Below are 16938 nucleotides of genomic sequence, written 5' to 3'. Positions count from 1 at the left end.
GTTTCTAATTTCTCAGAATGAAAAGTCTTTAAAATAAATTACTTCTGGCAAAACAAAGGGTTAGATGTGCAGAGAAAATCTGCCAGTACCACACAACTAAAATTGCTGGACAAAATATCAAACTATGGTCGAGCTGGCATGCGAGTACAAGAAACTCTCAGGGGCCAGGAACAACCAGAGAGCATGAATCCAGGGAAATGAGTTGGCACCAGAACAGGAATGTGCCCTGGAGGGGCATCTGCCATTTCTGGATGCCTCAATTCCAGGTTTCAGCGTGCTGCATGGGGCACAGGGACACACTTGGAAACTGTACAAGGTAACAGATTCCACGTAAAGACCAGAGAGAAATATTTCTAGAAAATGAACCCTACGGAAAAGAAAGAAAAGCACCCTACAGTGGAAACGTGAAGATATGTGGCTACCTCAGCTAGGGCTTTGGTTGAGCGTGAAAAGCTATGGTAACAACAAATATGATCTCAGGTGAGAATCACAAGTCCAGCTGTGTGCGAGTTCGGCAGTCAGTGACAAAATACCTGAGTGACCAAAACAAAATCAACTCCACTTTAGTTACAAGCTGGCCTGGATGGGTGGTAGGTACCTCCATGAACTTCCCAAAATCGAACACAAAGAACCTCTGTAAGAACATACCTGAAAACTCAGATGTAAGGAATTCTAGCAATAAAATTCCATTGAACATTTACTCGCAACAGAGTAATCACAACAGAAATCACAACATGCACTAGGGGCACTTGTACCCCAATGTTTATAGCAGCACTTTCAACAATAGCCAAATTATGGAAGGAGCCTAAATGTCCATCAACTGATGAATGGATAACGAAATTGTGGTTTATATACACAATGGAGTACTATGTGGCAATGAGAAAGAATGAAATATGGCCCTTTGTAGCAACGTGGATGGAACTGGAGAGTGTGATGCTAAGTGAAATAAGTCATACAGAGAAAGATACCATATGTTTTCAGTCTTATGTGGATCCTGAAAAACTTAACAGAAGACCACGGGAGAGGGGAAGGGGGAAAAAAAAAGTTACAGAGAGGGAAGGAGGCAAACCATAAGAGCCTCTTAAAAAACTGAGACTAAACTTAGGGTTGATGGAGGGTGGGAGGGAGGGGAAAGTGGGTGATGGGCATTGAGGAGGGCACCTGTTGGGATGAGCACTGGGTGTTGTATGGAAACCAATCTGACAATAAATTTCATATATTAGAAAGAAAGAAAAAAGAAATCACAACATGCACAAGGAAATAAGAGAATCAACACACACACACACACACACACACACACAACATACACACACACAAATCAAACTGTGGGATCAGCTCAGTAACAACTGCCAATTATTCAACTGGGATTTTAGGATACAGAATGTAACTATATTTAATATACACAGAGACGACGTTTAAATTATGACTAACTGACAAAAGATTAATATAGATTAATAAATCTCTCTAGTCTTGAGAGATTTGAAAAACAAACAGAACTTTCAGACATAAAAAAATAGCAAACATTTGAAAAGGGGAATCCAAAGGGTCACAGCAGGTATAGCAGGACACAGTTGAGAATTAGTGAACTAGAAGAAATAAATGTCCATGCAACACAGAAACCAGGAAACACAGGAGATATTAAAAGATACAGGGAACAGAATGAGGTGTAATAGCTGCCTAATCACACTTGTAAAAGGAGGAAACGGGAGAAGCAGTGAGTTAAAGAATAAAAATGACTAAGGGACGCCTGAGTGTCTCAGTTGGTTAACCATATGACTCGTTTCAGCTCAGGTCATGATCTCATGGTTCAGGAGTTCGAGTTCCACACTGTCAGTACAGAGCTTGCTTGGGATTTTCTCTCTCTCTCTCTCTCTCTCTCTCTCTCTCTCTCTCTCTCTCCCCCTCTCCCTCTCTCTCTCTCTCTCTCTCTCTCTGCCCCTCCTGCACGTGCACACATGTTCTTGCTCTCTTTCTCTCTCTTTCCATCCCTCCCTCCCTCTCTCTCTCTCTCTCAAAATAAATAAATAAACTTTTTAAAAAATGATTTAGGGAGCTCCTGGGTGGCTCAGTCGGTTGAGCATCGGACTTCGGCTCAGGTCATGATCTCACAGTTTGTGAGTTCGAGTCCCATGTCCAGCTCTGTGTTGACAGCTCAGAGCCTGGAGCTGCTTCGGATTCTGTGTCTCCCTGTCTCTCTGCCCCTCCCCTGCTCATGCTCTGTCTCTCTCTGTCTCTCAATAATAAATAAACGTTAAAAAAAAATGACTGAGAATTTTGCAGAAGTATAAACATGAATCCTCACATGCAATTCTAGTAAATTCCAAGCAAGACAAATTTTTTAAATCTAAACAGAAAAGCGATTACCCATAAAGGAACAAGAATCAGAATGACCATCAGCAGATTCATCCACAGTTAACAAGGGAAGCCACAAGACCGTGGCAAAATGGCTTCAAAATACTTAGAAAAAAAAGTAACTGACAAGCTACAACTGCACACCCAGAAAGATTCAATGAAATAAAAAGACACTCGCCACAAGAATTTCTAAAGGAGGCACTCTAAGAAAAACTGTCCCAAAGAGAATGTCTAAAATGCAAGTAGGAATGGAGAACAGCAGTAACAAAAAAAAGGCAAATACATGGGAAAATCTAAAATAAGCATTGACTATATAAAGCAATGATAGATTATCTGATTTTTAGAATTAAAAAAAAATTTTTTTTACTTGAAAGTTTAAAAAACAACAGCACAGACTATTATCCTAAGGCCTGATGTTATTTGGTAGGAGGGCAAAAATACTGAATATCTTTGCCTTTGTTAATTTCAATACAAATTGTTTATTTGAGGTAAACACCTGTGATAATCACTAAGCAGAGAAAGAGAGTATATAATCCAAAATAGTTTGTGGGGAGGGAGGAAAGAATGAGGAGAGGAAGACTAATCAATCTAAAAGAACACACACAAAAAAAAATTTTTAGTACAAAAGAAAGTACAAAATGACACAGTAAAAAATGATCCCCTACATGGAAACTACCCAAGTGGTTTTATATGCGAGTTCGACCAAACATCCCATCTTACACAAAATTTTCAAGAACAGACCAGGAAGGAACACTCCCCAGCTCATCCTGTTAGGCCAACATAACTTAATACCAAAATCTTATCAAAGCAACATGAGAAAGCAGAATTCCACGCCAGCCTCACTCATGAATACAGATGCCAACTGAAAGTAATGACAGATTTAAAAAAAGACATCAGTGAAGCTTATTATACAAATGCAAGGTTGTTCCAACATTAGCAAGTCGTTCAATCTCCCCATTAAAGAGAAAAGGAAACCATACGATCAAACCAACAGATCAAATTCAACACGGTAACAGATACCCTCAGCAATCTAGCAATAAAGGGGTGGTCCTTAACTCGATCAAGGTATCTACAAAAAACCTACGGCAAATGGGGTCCCCAGTGATGAACAGCTAATGGAACGCCCTTTAAATAAGGGACCACACCCACTACCACGGCTTCTGTGTCACAATGAACTGAAGGTCCCCGCCAGTGCCACAAGGCACAAAAATTAGATGTAAAGATCAGGAAAAGAAATTCATCATCATACATGATGTAATCTCTATGGAAAACTCAAAATATCAGACAATGTACCCTAGTAAGTTTAGCAAATCTCAGTGCACAGAAAAACATGAAACCTCATTTCTATAGGAAAGCATGTTTGAAGATGAAGTTTTAGAAAAGATTCCTTACAACAGCAGGCAGGAATAGTGGAGCAGTAAGATGTCATAAAAGATGTGAAAGATCATGAAAATTATTTAATAAGTATTCAAGAACATTTCAGATGACCTAAATAAAATGAAAGGACATTGCATTTATGGATAGGAAGAGTCAGTATCAAAAAGAGGCATATTCATCTCAAAATTATATACGGGCTCAATCAATTTCAATCAAAATGCTAGCCAGCTTTTGTTGGTTTTTTTGTTGTTGTTGTTTCTTAAGTGACAAGCCGATTCTACATTCATGTGGAAACATAGCTAAAGAACAAAGAGGAAGGATTTGCCTACCAAATCTTGTTATACAATTATCATACTTCAAGTATTGGCTGAAGGATAGAGATTAATGCACGAGAATAGAGAATCCAGAAACAGACACACATCTATTTAGAGGTCTGCATAACAAAGTGTTCATTTTGACAGCACATAGATGAGGAGTCTGCATATGACAGCGAAGGTATCAGTTTTGGGGGACAGGGAGGAATTAGTCAATAAGTAAGACAGTCAGTTATCCACATGGAAAATAAACTAAATCACAGCACGCTCAATTCCAGGTGTGTTAAACAAATGTGAAAGGAAAATAAGAAAACTACCTGAGGACAATGCAGTAGGGAAGGATGATTCTAGAACAAGATTAACACAGTAAGAGAAAAACATTGATCGGTTTGCCCAAGATGAGTGGTTTTGATCTCTGACAAGAGCTCACTGTAAAAAAAGGTTTCTCATCTCTCTCTTCCAGCCATCCAAGATGCGGAAAGAAAGAAGGTGTCTGGGGCACCAGCTGTTGTAAACAAGTAAGAGGCCAAGAAAGTGGTCATTCCCTTGTTTGAGAAAAGGCCCAAGAATTCTGGCATCAGACAGGACACGCAGCCCAAAGGGGACCTCACCTGATTTGTCAAATGACCCTGCTACATCCAGCTGCAGCAGCAAAGGGCTATTCTCTCGAAGGGTCTAAATGTTCTGCTCGCCACTCACCAGTTCACCCAGGCCTTGGACCACCAAACAGCTACTCAACCACTTATGCTGGCCCACAAATACAGACCAGAGAGACCAAGCAGGAGAAGCAACAGAGATTATTGGCCCGGGAAGAGAAGAAAGCTGCCAGCAAAGGGGATGTCCCCACTAACAGGCTGTCTGTCCTGCAAGGTGGAGTTAATATGGTCACCACCATGATGGAAAACAAGAAGGCACAGCGGGTAGCAATAGCACATGCTGCGGATCCAATGAACTGGGTTTGTCTCCCTGGCTGCCCTGTGTCCTAAGATGGGGGTTCCCCACTGCATCATCAAGCGGAAGGCCAGGCTGGGGCATCTGGTCTACAGGAAGACCAGCGGCACTGTCAACTTCACAGAGGTTAACTTGGAAGACAAAGAAGCTCTGGCTAAACTGGAGGAAGCCATCAGGGTCGATTTCAAAGACAGATATGATGAGACCCACCGTCACTAGGGAGGTAACGTCCTGGGCCCAAAGTCGGCGGCTCTCATGGCCAAGTTGGGAAAGGCAAAGGCTGAAGAACTGGCCACCAAAGTGGACTGCGTGTGTGCTGTTCTATTTTCTGTACAGAGAATCAGTTCTTTTTTAGACAATGTCTGCCACATAGCAGAGTGTGTCTTGAAAACAAAAGTCTTCTGAAGCAAAACTTACCCTTAATATTGATATTTTATTCCTTTGTGTAAAAACTCTTAAAAATGATTCACAGAAGACTTATACAAAAATGGTCATTGCAACACTGGAATAGCAAAACCCTGGAAACTCATATGCCCTACATCAGGAGAGTGGATATATAAATTGTGGTATATTCATATAACGGGACACTATAAAAAAGAAAAGTAAATGAAGCCCAGGTACAAAGCATCAGGATCATCCTTGGTTCTCAAAGCATGGCTCCAAGACCAACAGCATTAGCATCACCCTTAAGTTTGTTAACCAAGCAAACTCTCCTTCCTGAGACAAAGGTGGGGGGTAGAGGGTGGGGGACCAGCAAGTCAGGTTTTAGAAGTCATCCGGGTGACTCAGACGAGTTTGAGAGCCACTATTATGGATGAAGGTAACAAGTGAGCAAGGAAAGCTAGTCTCAGAAGAATACAAACAATAGATTTATTGAAAAGTGAAAAACTGGCTAACCAAAATAACAGTGTTCAGAAGTACTGAAAAATACAATAAAGCTATTTTTTAAAAAGCAGAAAATGGGGCATCTGGGCGGCTCAGGCATTAAAGCTTCTGACTTTTGATTTTGGCTCAGGTCATGGTCTCGCAGTTGGTGAGTGCGAGCCCTGCATCAGGCTCTGCACTACTGGTGTGGAGCCTGCTTGGGATTCATATTCATTCATTCATTCATTCTCTCCCCCCCCCCCCCCCCGCCTCTCCCAAGTGCACTCATTCACACTCGCTCAGTTTTTCTCTGTCAAAAGAAACAAACTTTAAAAAAAAGTTTTATAAATTAATAAAAAATTAAAAAGCAGAAAACGATTAATACAGGTTACTTTGTGGAAGAAAGAGGGTAAAGTATGAAGAAAGGTCACAGAGAAAGCCTCTAACAACGACAGTGTTTTGTTTCTTCCGTTAGGCAGTGGGTATGAGAATCTGGGTTTGCCATCATTCGCCTTGATGCGTGTGTTGAAAATTATAGCCTTTTGTATGCAATACACTTTCTAAAAAAAATTTTTAAGTAGCATCAGAAAAGGGGAAAACTTAAGAACATATAAAAAATTATGAACATAAAGTAGCATAGCCCATATGAACTCATTTCTAACAACAGGCATAGGAAAACTAGCGTGCATAGCAAGTGTTAAATATTTGTAGACTATTAAATGCTTAAATGTTTACAACGATTCAGTCTTCTTCATTTTTCTGTTCCCTCAAATTTTTCCACACTGCATAACAATCCAAAAAGTTTTATGTAAAGAGTATAACAATTCCCAAATTAATTCAGTGCCCACCTTACTATCACTCCCATCTTTAAACTGAGTCTCTTTACCAGACTTGAAATCCAAATCTTGACTAAACACCCAGTACAGTCTAGGAGAAGACAATGGTTTTCAATTCTGGTCTCAAGAAGAATTTTTCTTGTCCAATTTTCCACAAATTCTTTCATGAAACTCTATTCAATTTTGTGCATTTGTCAGACCTCTGCATCGTTTTCTAGTCAAAAGTGATTTTTTTTTTTAATGTTTATTTTTGAGAGAGACAGAGTGTAAAAGGGGAGGGGCAGAGAGAGAGGGAGACACAGAGTCCGAAGCAGGCTCCAGGCTCTGAGCTGTCAGCACAGAGCCAGCTGCGGGCCTCAGACTCATGAACTGTAAGATCATGACCTGAGTTGAAGTCAGACACTTCACCAACTGAGCCACCCAGGTGACCCAGAAGTGATTTTTTTTTTAAGTGGAAGCAAAATAAGTTATATATATGTGTCAGTATTAAGTCCATACAACAAAACCTCTTATAAACCATGCAGGGACTGCCTCAAAAAACTCATTTGTTTTTCATTTATTTTCTTCACTAGCAGTGTGCTGCTAAAATCACGGGAATAAAAGCGTTGCTCATGTGAATTAATCCCTATCCATCTGCAACAAGGTAGGGGGAACCAAAGGGTCAGCTTCGGCATCCAAAGAAAGGCAATTATGCACGATGAGCAAAGGAGGTGGTTCAAGGCTGTACTGCCAAGAAATGACATATTCCAGTGGATGCAAACCACCCTCTTCAAATTTTGGCATCCTGTGGTATAAAAATAAAACCGGAGTTCATTGAAAAGCAAAGCTTGCCACCTGCTGCCCAATGGCATAATCGTAAAAGTTCAAACTGCATTCGCATTTTCAAATGAAATCCATTTATGAATTGATTGGTGTGGGTGTTTGCATTGTCTAGATTCATTCATTAGGTTGGTGTTTTTTAAAGAAAGAGTATCAGCCCCCAAGTTTTTAAACCAGGCACTATTTCAAACCTTTTATATAATCAACTGTAGCCAGTGTGCTTAAAACCAAAAGAAAAAAAGGGAAAAAGGAAAAAAACCCACTTTCAGACTATTATGCATGTTGTGTATATAATAAATTGAACAAACCGCATTTGCGTCTATGATAGTATCCAGACCAGGGAAGAATGCCTTTGAAAACGCGCCAGCACCGTCCTATACTTCCCTGTCATCATTCTAGAGGATGTGAAATGCTAAATCCATTTTCTGATCCATGCAGACTTTCAAATGCAAACATTAATACTTTAACGGAGTTTAAATGTGTATAAACATAATAGTTTATAACTACTATGTTTATACACATTTCAATTACACAATTTTAAGCAGCAGTCCAGCTAACCGAAAAGGAAAAACTTGCCAGCATGTCACCATTGTTTTGTCAACCCCAAACATTGAAGCTTTCAAAGATCTTAATTATTAACAGTGATGAGTGTTTTTATCGCTTAAATGTTTCTAGTATTCTTTTTCACTTGAATTGATTCTAAAAAAAATCTGAGAAGTAAAAGCATTTTTAGCCTTTTTTTTTTTCCTTAAGAGCCAAACCTTCAAATTTTGCCTCATTTTCCAACTCTATAGATTCGTGTATCTGCGTCATCATCCCCTTGAAAACAAACTCAAGGGGCGCCTGGGTGGCACAGTCAGTTGAGCATCCAACTTGATTTTGGCTCGGCACACGATCCCACAGTCATGGGATGGAGCCCTGCATCAGGCTCCATGCTGAGTGTGGAGCCTGCTTGGGATTCTCTCTCTCTTTCCCTCTGCCCCTCTCCCTCACTTGTTCTCTCTACCTCTCTCTAAAAAAAAATAAATAAAATAAAAAGAAACTCAAAACACTCATAGGAAAAAGAATACCATCTGAGAGGAAGATGTCCCATCCCAAGCTGAAACAGGAGACAGAAGGTGTAGTGACTGTTCCATACGCTCTTCTGCCCAGGAAGCTAGGCAAGTGTGCAATCCTTGGGAGCTTTATGGCAAAAGCCTCATCACATCACAGTGGTAACTCCCGATGTGAGTACCCTTTGAAATAAAGCTTTAAAGGCTTTCACCAGCAGGAACCGGTCCATATACAAAATAGCACCAGACCCTAGCTGAAGTTTCTCTGTTGTCTGGGAACTACTATAACGCAGACAATAAAAGAATAACTCATTTTCAAGACAGATGGCACCATAATATTGCACTATATTCTAGGGAGTGTTTTCTTCCCCAACACTAGAGGCAGCGTTTCCATACAAAAGGAAGCCTGTCCAGCTGCAGCCAGCTAGCTTTCAGATACTACTGTTTCTGTGAAATATCACACACACACACACACAAAATGCTCTTTTTTTTCTTCAAAAACTCTACAGGAGCTATGAATTCAGACACTATTACTGCTCAGTGTTCCTGATCAGGCAAAAATCTCTTTCCCAGCTCTCATGTAGGTGCCCACAACTGAAATGTTTTGCATGTGTAAGGCTGGTTAGGGTTTGGTTAGATCTTCCTGAGCACTATGCCTACAAGTCAGAATGGTGCCTGGTGCGAGGATACAGCACCCAAATCATGTGATAAATTAATTTTAGGCCTGTTAACACCAGAACTGGACTTCGAAGGAACAGGACAAATATCACTTAACACCAGTAGAAGGAATAGCCTTACATATGCTTTGTCCTAAAAAATACAGCTCTCTACTAAAAAAAAACACAAAATGCAACTACTCACTCTAGAAATCAGAGAAAAGGAGGAAAGAAACAGAACAGGTACAGGCTATTTGCTGAAATTAAAGAATTATTTCCTTGAGCCACCAACACAGTTACCTGGCCCATAGTAAGCACTCAATAAATACCTGTGAGATTGAAGGTTCCAAGTCCTTTCTTTTGGTTTCTTGTCAAAGACTTCCTAGTAAACTGGATTGAAAATCCTTATGGGTTTTTTCCCCAAATTTTTATTTAAATTCCTGTTTGGTAACATACAGTGTAATATTAGTTTCAAGTGTAGAATTTAGTGATTCATCACTTCCATACGTCACCCTGTGCTCATCGCAAGTGCCCTCCTTAATGCCCATCACTTATTTCACCCATCCCCCACCCACCTCCCCCCTCTTTCTCTGGTAACCACCAATTTGTCCTCTATAGTTAAGAGTTTGTTTTTTTGGTCTCTCTTTTTTTTTCCCCTTTGTTCATTTGTTTTGTTTCTGAAAGTCTACCTATAAGTGTAAGCCAATGGTGCTTGTCTATGACCTGACTTTTTCACTTAGCATAATAGTCCCTAGCTCCATCCACATTGTTACAAATGGCAAGATTTTGTTTTTCTTTATGGATGAGAAGTATTCTATTGTTTATATCTACCACCCCTCTTTATCCATTCATCAGTCGATGGACATTTGGGCTCTTTCCATCCATAATTTGGCTAGTGTTGATAATGCTGCTATAAACATCAGGGTGCATGTATCCACTCAAATCAGGAACAAATCCTTGTGTTTTAATGAACGTCCTAAATTAATATGAACATAAAGGTGATATAGGAGCTTTTTTAAAAAAAAAAAAAGCACAGCATTTCTTCACTGGGTTTGGAAAGTATTTCTGATTTTGTGAAACACAAATACTGCCAGTACTATCAAATAGTCTGGGGTTGGATTGATTACTTCACAGAGCAAATCACAAAACTTTCCTAGCAACCCCTAGGCCTCAACAGCTATGTTAAACAACAAATGTACATGAAGTCTGAAATAAAATTGATGATTTAACATTACACAGTAAATTATGAAATTTTTGTTTCAAATTTTAATTCTTTTTTTTACATTGTTTTCAATAACTGAGAACGCAATCCAACTAGAAACCAGATAATGCAATCTAACTAGAAAGATATCCAGAACTCATCAACATGTAAGTTGTTATCACCTGTGTGTGCACACGTGCCCAAATGTCCCAGGCTCACTTGCAGCTCTCAGCAATGACATCATAAACAAGGTGGGACTCCAGTCACCTACTAGACGAGGACTACAGGCGAGTTGAGCACTCCTAGTGTAGTAGGAAAACCACACAAAGCAGATGCACAGAGATTTATAGTGGAAGGGGCAAAGATAACACACAATGGCTATGGCAAAAGCCGTAAAGCCAACAAAGGTAAGGGTAGAAAAGGAGTCTGAGAACACCTGAAAAAGAAAAAAGAGACCTTGATTTTTCTACAGAGTATGATGAATGGCTACCAAATGCATTTTGAAGAGAGTTAGTTTGATCAACACAGAAGGAAATAGAATCTGCTTCTGATTATGCGTCCGTGAGCTTGAATCCAAGGACAGAGTGGAATAGAGGAAAAAGAAAGCCTTCAAAGACAGCCTCCATTTTCCACTTCTAAAGTGGGTAAGAGGACCTATCCTTTGACTCCACATTATCTAGAGGTAGAGATAAACATCAGACCATACATAACTCCTTCATCTGGATCCAAAGGAAGGATTTTCTGGACTGCCCATCTTCATCCCCCTCTATTTTTAATGAAAATTAGATTTCCTCCCCAGAAGTTACTGTGAGAGGTAGGTGGGTGACAAGGCCAGCTCAAGGCACCTTTCTCTCATGTGTGCATCAATCACCTGGGTGCTCCTCACATTTTCACAGCACTGGCTAAGCTGGCTCCCCACAGGTAAATCTTTTCCTTCTTGAGTGGCATCACTCCATTTCTCACAGCCCCACTCAAAGACACTCTCCCCGTTTGTCAAGGCCTTCCATAATCTGGATCTACATACTCAATCTCACCTCCTACTACTCTTCCATATCCCCGAAATAAATCAATCTCCCACCTGTCCTATGGAAACAGGAGACTCGCTCCCACCCTATCTCCCATCCTGTCATCTCCTTTACTTAAAGGCCGGCCTCTCTCCTTCACAAAGTCCTCCACATTCTGGCAAGTCTTCCTTTTACTCTAGTCCCTACTGATGGCCCCCTTCCTTATACTCCGCTAGAATTTATAATAGGCACCACCTAAATCACCAGTCACTATGGTATTATCCCATATTATTAACTATCTTGCAAGCATGTTTAGCCTGATCCTCCAACTGGAATGCCTAGAACAGTCCTTGGCATGTGGCCGGTACTCAGTATTTGTTGACAGACTAAGTTAATCAACTATAGTAAGCTGAAAATTTGAATTGCAGAGATGGGGAGAACAGAGTTTCTACCCTCATTTTGCTGAACCTTAGATAAGTCAACCAGGTTAGAAATGCACTAAGAACTATTCAAGCTTAGAATGTTAAGATGGTTCAACAATACCTAATTATGTTTATGTCAACCAACAAGCCTCAGCAGAACAGAAGAATTCTGAAATACATTACCCAATGAGTTGTTGATTAGTATTCTTGTCCTCAAAGGTGAGTGGGGACTTTTTTTTTTTAATATTTATTTAGTTTTGAGAGAGAGAGACAAAGCATGAGTGGAGGAGGGGCAGAGAGAGAGGGAGACACAGAATCTGAATCAGGCTCCAAGCTCTGAGCTGTCAGCACAGAGCCTGATGTGGCACTCGAACCCACACACCTTGAGAGCATGACCTGAATGAAGTTGAACGCCCAACCAACTGAACCACCTAGGAGCGGGAATTTTCAAAAATTCAATTTAAGAAGTTTCTTTCAAGTTGGGGGATTAAAAAGAACCCAAATTGGTGGATAAAAAATTCAGTAGGTACTAATAACATTCTTTGTATATAAGGGCCGCCCCCAACGTTGAGAGCTCTTAAAATGTTTAACAAAGAGATCTTTACTACGAAAAGAGCTCTTACAAATAAAAAATGTATAGAAATTTCATAGAAATTCTACTGTAACAGAAATTTAAATGGGATAAAGAATGTTAATAGATTATTCATATAAAAATATGAATAACTAATAAACATTTGGAAGCTGTTCAATCTCTAAAAAGTTTTTAAAAACTGTAATTAATCTGTGAGCGATAAAATCACACTTCATAGGAATATTCAAAACCACTAATGCTTTAGAGACTATAACTCATTTATCAAAGTCTTATTTGACAGTGACCATATGTACTTTGCTCAAAATACTAAGGATCTGAAATGATCTAATACACATGTCACTAACATACTTATTCTCACTATTTTAGGGGCACCAGGGTGGCTCAGTCGGTTAAGCATCCAACTTCAGCTCAAGTCATGATCTCACAGTTTGTGAGTTTGAATCCCGAATCAGGCTCTGTGCTGACAGCCCAGGGCTTGCTTTAGGTCCTGTCTCCCTCTCTCTGCTCCTCTCCTACTCCCATGCACATATGCACGTGTGCGCACACACACACACACACTCTCTCTCTCTCTCTCTCTCTCTCAAAAATAAACATTTAAAAAAAAATCACTACCTTAAATTAACACAAAGCAACACGGCATCAAAGAAATCAATCAGGGAGACTGCCAAGTGCTTCAACCTTACCAAGTATTTCTAATACACACAATGAATCTCCCACTATTTACATTTACAGGTGACCTTTCAAGACATGAAGGCAATTAAGTTGTCAAACGCTTGCCTCATTCATGGAAATGGGTTTGGTAGGATTTTTTTTTTCTCCTTCAAAACAGCTTCTTAAAACCAGGAGATAAACAGGGGCCACAGCAACAGAAAAGGAACAGAGAGAGAAAAGTTTCACGAAGGGCCTCAAAGACCACTGGGTCTTTGTACTCCCTGAGTGAGGTAGGGGAAACAGAAAGCACTTCCTTTCAAATTCCTTTTCTCAGAGTGCAGCGCATCCTAATCGTCTCAAAATGTCTATGTCGTCTTCCTGCGGGGGTTAAGAACATCCTTCCTAGAAATATAATTAGGAAGGATTAGCTGCTGCATTAAGAGGCTTTGAACAAATTAAGGAAGAATGATGTCTCACTTTAGACTCTGTCCATCAAATCTCCAAATACCAGCACTTGGCAAAACCCCAACATCCGGCAAAGAAATAAGGCAGTGCATTTCACAAGCAGTAAAAGTGATGCCCATGTCAAGAAAGCCCCAAGATGAGAATTGTTTAAAAATAAACTCCCTGTCCATGGCAGACAGTCCAATTAATTTTTAAAGATGTGAGAACGGCATCTACATTGGTAACTAACAATAAAGAAATAACTGTCACATTTTCTCCTTGAGACAGAATACATTTTGATAAGTGAATTTTGATCATTTTGAAAATAAAAAACATTTCATCAAACAACAGTGTTTTACTTGAAAACTCGAGAAATGACTCAAGTTTTTCATCTCTCCTCTATCTTTCTTAGGTTTGGGGCTTCAAAAATACCGTGCAAGTTTTTTCATTAATTTTGATAACAGAGAGTCAGACAGACGATGACATATAAAAAACAGCAAGGAGATCATAGTATAAGAGGTCAGGTTCAAGTCACAGCTCTACTACTACCCATGTGACTCTAGGCAAGACATTCATCCCTTTAAGTGATAAAATTTTATGATCTGTGCTGAAGATACTGGAAGATGGAAACAAGATCGTACCTAATACATTCTCATTCTAGTTCCCATTACACTCAGCTCTCAAAAGGGACAAATACCCAGGATTAACTCTTTACAAAGACAGTGATATTGATAAAATATTTCTTTGTGTTTTGTTGAGAGCTAACTTGGTCAATTATAGAACTCTGGAATCCTATGAACTCTAAGTGAAAAATGATTTCACGCTAAGTGAAAAATAACTCTCAATGAAAAATAATTAAACTTTGCCTGCACATCCCGGTTTGCTGTCTGAAAACTGAGCCAATCTTGCGTCAAGGTGCAAATCACTTAATATTTAATTAAATACTCATGAGTACTAACGAGTCTTCAAGCTCATAAAATGCGATTTTCAGTGTCAGTTTCAGTAATTTTCCCAAGAGACTGGCTGCCTGGGCTTTGCTGCCATATTTTTTTTCTTGCTAATGTGCCTCACATCTATCACAGGCATCCTAGGAAGTGCTAGGAGCAAGAAGACTTGGAAGTGAAAAGGTCAAGAAGAGAAGATCCAGAGAACTAGAGCCTGACCAAAGAAAAACAGCCAGAGATACACAGCAAGCGAGTCCTACTGCCGCCTGGAAGTGCCAGAGAAGGACAGGATGCCAGGGCTGACTACTGCCCCAGAATGGAGTGCATTAAGACTGAGAAAACTTTTGACTACTCTCATCAGTGACTCATTCAACTGGTCCCTTCTGATTACTTTCAGGAAACTGAGGCAGCTTAGCTGATGGGCTAGTATTTGCATTCCTGCATGGTCAGACTTTCGGATCCAGAGCAGTCATAATATACATTTGCATTCACCAAGGAAGCACTGCACCAAGAAGAGTAAATCACACGAAATGAAATGAATGTTATGAAGGGAGCAGATGGGGAAATAGGGGTCATGAGAGCACCTTTGAGGGAGTAACAGGTGTCAGGGAATGTTTCCCAGAGGAAACTGAAATCAATAAAAGAAACAGGTGTTAACAGGGAAGAGGAGCGTGTGCAAGGGGAGGCAGTAGGTTGCAGACGGACAAAATGTGTCAGGAAGGAGCTGGACAGGGTTAAGGAGCTGCCTGGGACATGGTGACAGGTTGGTACCTGTGTATGATGACAATCAGAGGATAAGAGTCTGATGTCCCAGGAGAGGAGAACTCATCTCTATCCTCAGAGCACTGAGAAGCCACTGAAGGCTCTTATGCAGAGCAGGGCGAGATGAGATTTATGTTTTGAAAAGATCCCTCCAGTTGTGGACTGGACTTCATACTCAATAAAATCCGAAGCACCGGGGATACAAGGGACAGAGTTTTTCCACTTTCCACCCCACTCATGGGAGAACCCACCTAACTCTGGTGGGCATAGGACCATTCACCAACCCACTACTAATTTCCATCCAGTCTTCCCAGTCCCTCCTGCTATCCTGCATAAACACATCAACAGCTTGTCCAGAAATAGCAGTCCTGAAAAATGAGAGACATTTTTTCCTGGATTAGTAAATTTAGGGTTTCTTTTCTCCATAGCGTACAAGTAGACATTCTTTCCCCTTAGAAGTTCCTGCCTCTGGGAGCATAGGATTGGCTATTTCTGCCAGGACATCTCTAAGGCATTTGAGGAACAGATAAAAGAATAAAAAATACACTCGACATTGAGAACCATAGTGAAAACATACAAACTCTAAGCATGTTTACAAGTTAACTTTGTGTTTTATTTCCTTAAGCATATTTTGCATAATATGAGCTGTACTGTCTCCTCCCTCACGTAGGACTCACATCTTCTAAGTTATTTATTCTGATCCCAGGCAACTCTGGGGCAGAGGGCCACTATAAAAATATAGTCTTAAAATTAAGTCTACACTTGCTTGAACATAAACTAAATGTTAAGCCAAGGAAAACAAGGAAAGAGGATTTAGTGCAACCCTAGGGGCACCTTGGAAGGATTCAAGGGCGGTATCCATGGAATGCCAAACATATCCAAATGCAAAGAGGAATTTTTCCTATAATCTACACAACACCCAAAGTCAGGCTCTAAAAAGTATTCTTGGGTTTGGAATGAACCATGCAGGCCAGGGCTCAAGTACATGGTCCCATGCGTCCACCACGTTGCGTTCTATCCCAACTGCTTATCAGTGGATTCATGTGTGTTTCCATTCCAGTTCCATCACCAGTTTGCAGGAGGTCCTCTGACAACTAATTCATTTCCGGGGCACAAATTTATTTCAACAGAGAATAGTTATACGGGAAATACATTATCAGGCTCAAGAACCCCAATCTAACTATTGAAGGAAGAGACATTTCTAGCCCTCTCCCCACTCCAAGTCTGCCCACCCCTTCCCAACTCCCCCCAGGAGAACTGCAATCAGAGCCCCAAGGCCACTTTGTCTAGTGGTTGGGGCCATTGGATGTCAAAAAATACTTGTTTATGAGTGGTGTTGACTTTTCAATCCCTAGCTCCATGAGACTAAGGGCATAAAGACAGCCAGGGCCCCTCCTACTGCCTGGCCATCTCTAGGCTCTTTGTTTTCCCCTCTTCCAGCCACCACAAGTGCTTGAGGGTGCTGGTCCCAAGATTGCAAAGAACAGTGGGGGCACATTTAGACCTTCAATCTACGTGAAGCGCTTAAATCTAACTTTTATCAGAGTTATAAGGACTGGCTATACTATTAATTGAAGGGTACTCTGACGATTATTTACTATCCCTTGCGATTATAGCTCGCTCTTGGGTATCAGAAAAGATCAGCAAAACAAGATTGGGTACTTGATAAAATGCTCTAATAGCCAGAAAAATGGCCC

General features: G+C 40.4%; 1 protein-coding gene across 6 annotated transcripts in view; it reads right to left on the bottom strand.

Annotated features, from left to right (window-relative positions):
* Window positions 1-16938, bottom strand: part of LTBP1 (latent transforming growth factor beta binding protein 1) — a 401303-nt gene that overhangs the window by 328851 nt on the left and 55514 nt on the right. The gene's annotated exons all lie outside the window — the stretch shown is intronic.

Source organism: Panthera onca, chromosome A3 (assembly GCF_046562875.1).
Source record: "Panthera onca isolate mPanOnc1 chromosome A3, mPanOnc1 haplotype 2, whole genome shotgun sequence".
In the NCBI taxonomy this organism is placed as follows: Eukaryota; Metazoa; Chordata; class Mammalia; order Carnivora; family Felidae; genus Panthera; species Panthera onca.
The sequence above is the reverse complement of the archived record's forward strand: the minus strand, read 5'-3'. Positions and strand labels throughout refer to the sequence as shown.